This window comes from Heterocephalus glaber, unplaced genomic scaffold (assembly GCF_053883595.1).
Source record: "Heterocephalus glaber isolate CG9 unplaced genomic scaffold, H.glaber_assembly_v1.0 deba00001472, whole genome shotgun sequence".
Taxonomy (NCBI): domain Eukaryota; kingdom Metazoa; phylum Chordata; class Mammalia; order Rodentia; family Bathyergidae; genus Heterocephalus; species Heterocephalus glaber.
In genome coordinates this window covers 35,164,072-35,167,895 of record NW_028258315.1, presented here as the reverse complement: position 1 = coordinate 35,167,895, position 3,824 = coordinate 35,164,072, and the positions used below count along the sequence as shown (strand labels likewise).

Sequence of the window (3,824 nt, the reverse complement as noted above, 5' to 3'; positions counted from 1 at the left end):
TATATGGAAGATTGAGAGTTGAAGCAGATTTTTTTCCTTGTTGAAAGTGTCTAAGGAATTATCTCTGTTTGTGTAGACACCAAATATATCTACAGGTGAGGTGGCACACACCTGTAATCCCAGCACTTGGGAGGCTGAGGCAGGAGGATCACAAGTTCAAGCCCCACATGGGCAACTTAGTTAAATTTTGTCTCCACATAAAAAATAAAAAGGGGTTGGACTGTTGCTCAGCGTTAAGGCCCTAGGTGTAACACCACCACCACAAAAAGAAAAAAAAGTTTTGTACCTTCTTCCATTGGGCCAAGCTATTAAATGTCTTAATATAAAAGGATTAAAATTTCTCTTTAGTACACTCTAGTTTATGCACATATTCTATCTTGCTTACAAAAATAATATAAAGTAAATGAGAGTTTTCCTGTCTAATAGGGTCTCATCAGATCTCATTTGCTTGAAAGCTGACATTTGACTGTTTGGAGTGGAACTTAGCTTCCTGTAAGAACTTATGTATTTTAAAAATAAGCCTCAAGTCTCATAGCTGTCTACCCTTGGTGGCCAATCCTGGTGGAAGCACGGGAAGAGGGCCAACTCTCACCACCAAGAGCCTGGTGGACATGGGTCTCTCGATGCTGTGGGACCCCACCAGGATTTCCAGGCTTGTGCAAGTGGTTGGAAATGGCAAGTATGGACAAATCTACAAGGCTCAATGTGTTAAAATGGGCCAGAGGAAAGTCAAAGTTATAGATGTCACTGAGGATAGAAAGGAAAAACTCCAACTGGAGATAAATATGCTGAAGAAACATTCTCATCATAGAAATATTGCAACGTACTGTGGTGTTTTCATTAAAAGGCAGTCTCCAGCATGTCATGAAGTTGTGTGGGGCAGGGTCCATTATGGACCTTGTGAGCAACTCGGCAGAGAATGTGCTGGAAAAGGACTGGATCACGCGCATCTGCAGAAAAATCCTGAGGGGACTGGATTTTCATGTGATTTCCTGAGACATCAAGGGCCAGAATGTGTTGCTGATAGAGAACACAGGTGAAACTCGTGGACCTTGCTGTGAGTGGTCAGTTGGACAAGATGGCTGGCCAGAGAAATATGTTCTTACCCTCACCATGGGAGTCTGAGGTCATTGTCTGTGACCAGAACCCAAATGCTATGTAGAACTACAGAAGTGACCTTTGGTCTTGTGGCATGACAGCCACTGAGATGGCAGAAGGTGCTCACCCTCTCTGTGAGAACATTGCTTCTCATTCCCAGAAACCCTCCTCTAGGCTGAGGTCCAAAATATGGTCAAAGAAGTTTTCTACTTTTATAGAAGGGTCCCTGGTGAAGAATTACACACAACACCCGCCATTAAGCAGCTTTTGAGTCATCTTTTTATAAGGAATCAGCCAAATGAAAGGCAAGTTCACATCCAGCTTAAGGACCATACAGACCAGACCAAACTGAAGAGAAGAGAAAAAGATGAAACTAAGTATGAGTATAGTAGGAGTGAGGAGGAAGAGGAGGAAGGGCCTGAGCAGGAAGGAGAGCCAACCTCCCATTGTCAAAGTGCCCAGGTGGCCACTCTGCAACTGCAGCAGGTGAACAAGGAGCATGCTCAGGTTCTGCGGAGACAGCCAAGGCTGCAGGAGCAACAGCTCCAGGAGCAAGAGTACAGAAGCTCCAAGCAACAGCAGGGGCAACAAAAGAGAGAGTGAACCTAAAAGGCAGCAGAAACAGGAGCAGCGAAGGAGAGAACAGGAAGAGGCATCTGGAGAGAAGGAGCAAAGAAGAGAGGAGTCGGGCAGAGAAAGAAAAGAGACCTGGAGCAGCATTTCTGCCTTGTTTCTGCCAGACCAAGAGCAGCCTTGTTTCTGCAAGTAGCAGTTGCAGAGAAGGCCTGGCTTTCACATTCCCCTCCAGCCCAAGCCCCACTGTGAGCCTGCTGACCCAGCCCTCGGGACACCTGTGAGAACATCTTCCCATGTCCAGTTGGTAGAGATCCCCCACTTCAGGGTGGTGGGCAGCAAAATAACCAAGTAGGACAGAGAAAGTCCACCAGCATTATCAAGCCCAGCCTCCTGTGGGACAGAGTGGAGAAGCTGGTGTCCAGGCTGGGCAGTGGCAGCTCTTTGGGGTCCAGCAACTCAAGTCCCAGCCTGAGTCTCAGAGCAGCTCCAGGGAGCACTTCCAAGTGAGATCATCAGCTAATCAGAGGGCTCTCCATCTCAGAACCTTGAAAACAAAGGGAAAAAAAAGATAAGAAGTGTTTAGACTTCTCAAGCCTCCTGGTGAAGTGGATCTGACTACACTGGCCAAAGAGCTCTGTGCAGTGGAAGACATGTGGCCACGTCACAAAGTGATGGAAGGGTTCAGACAACAAAGGTAGCTGACGAAGTGGAGCAGTACAGGGCTAAGGAGTCCACCTCAGGGCCAGGGGACTTGAGAGCAGCAGCATCTCTGAATTTGAGAGGGGGGGCAAGGGGATGTGGTGAAATAGAGTCCGTGAAAACCATGGTAGTCCATGAGGATATGGAAAGCAAACTGGCCGATACACCATCCAAGGAGGGCACTCTGTTCATGTGCCAGACTCCAGAGACACCAATCTTCCTCCTCCTTTACACTTTTTATAGACCTCAGATTACCTCAGGTTTCTCCATCTACTGGGACAACAGTGACTTCTGTGGTGGGCTTTTCCTGTGATGAAATGAGACCAGAAGCCATAAGGCAGGATCCTACCTGGAAAGGCTTGGTGGTCACTGTGAACTTCACCGATACTATGCCACAGAGTGACATCCTGTGATTCGTGACTACAAGAGGCTTAACTCAGATCCTCTGTGCTGTCTTATGAGGAGTACCTTTGCCAGTGGCCACAGAAAGTGGCCAATGCTGCTGGACAGAAGTGGCTAAGGGAAGGTGTATTCTGATCAACACAAGATGTTTTCAGCAAGTAGACATGCTTGAGGGCTTGAATGTCTTGGTGACAATATCTGGTAAAAAGGATATGTATATGCTATTTGTCCTGGTTAAATGAAATACTTCACGGCAATCCAGAAGTTGAGAAGAAGCAAAGTTGAGCAACTGTGGGCGATTTGGAATGATGTACACACTTTAAAGCTGTAAAATATGAAAGAATTTCTGGTAATTGCTTTGAAGAGTTCTGTGGAAGTCTATGTGTGGGCACCTAAACTGTAGCACAAATTCATGGCCTTTACATCATATGGGGAGCTGATTTACAAGTGAATGATGGTAGATCTCACTATTCAGGAAGGTTAGTGGTTAAAAGTGATCTATGGGTCCTGAGCAGGATTCCATCCTGTGGATGTGGGCTCAGAATCAGTCTGTGACATTTATTTACCAACACACATCCAGTGTAGCATTGAACCCCATGCAATCATCATTCTCCCCAACATGGATGGCATGGAGCTTTTTGTGTGGTATGAAGATGAAGGGTCTTTTGCGAGCACAAATGGAAGGGTCATCAAGGTATTGGTCCTGCAGTGGGGAGGGATGCCAACATCTGTGGCATATATCTGATCCAGCCAGACAATAGGCTGGACCAAGGAGGCCATAGAGATCCTGTCTGTGGAAACCAGTCACCTGGATGGTATGTTTATGTACAAAAGGGCCTAAAGACTTAAATTCTGTGTGAATGCAATGAAAAGTGTTCTTTGCCTCCATGTGGTCTGGTGGGAGCAGTCAGGTCTACTTTATGACATTGGGTAGGACTTCTCTCCTGAGCTAGTAAAGCAGTTCAGCTGGGATTGCTGACCTCCTGAGTCTTCAAGATCCCAAGAACTTGGAATTCCTTGCAACTGGATCTTGGAGCTGCATGGTACTG

At 46.4% G+C, this 3,824-nt stretch overlaps 2 pseudogenes; both read left to right on the top strand.

The window, feature by feature from the left end:
• The first annotated feature begins 588 nt into the window (after positions 1-588).
• On the top strand, positions 589-1,876 carry LOC101702784 (mitogen-activated protein kinase kinase kinase kinase 4 pseudogene; annotated as a pseudogene).
• On the top strand, positions 1,868-2,686 carry LOC110351160 (mitogen-activated protein kinase kinase kinase kinase 4 pseudogene; annotated as a pseudogene).
• Positions 2,687-3,824: the final 1,138 nt, after the last annotated feature.